Source organism: Anneissia japonica, unplaced genomic scaffold, assembly GCF_011630105.1.
Source record: "Anneissia japonica isolate Jap-2015-1 unplaced genomic scaffold, ASM1163010v1 scaffold284709_len978187_cov192, whole genome shotgun sequence".
Lineage (NCBI taxonomy): Eukaryota > Metazoa > Echinodermata > Crinoidea > Comatulida > Comatulidae > Anneissia > Anneissia japonica.
Window position 1 is genome coordinate 1 of NW_022757342.1, and position 232 is coordinate 232.

The following is a 232-nucleotide window of genomic DNA, read 5'->3' on the forward strand; positions in this document are numbered from 1 at the left end:
CCCGGTTCGAGCCCGGGCGGAATCACGTTCTTTTTATTGGTATCCATGTTCTATTAGGCTTAGTACGGTAAGTATTTCAGAAACCACTTCAAAACTTTCAATGGACAACTTATTTTAACCAACAGTAATATTTTGGTGTTACTGTTATTTCATATGCTAATATTATACACGGGAGATACCCGGCCTTGTGTTATTTTAATAATCCATTACTGTTTTAGAAATTTCGACTGGA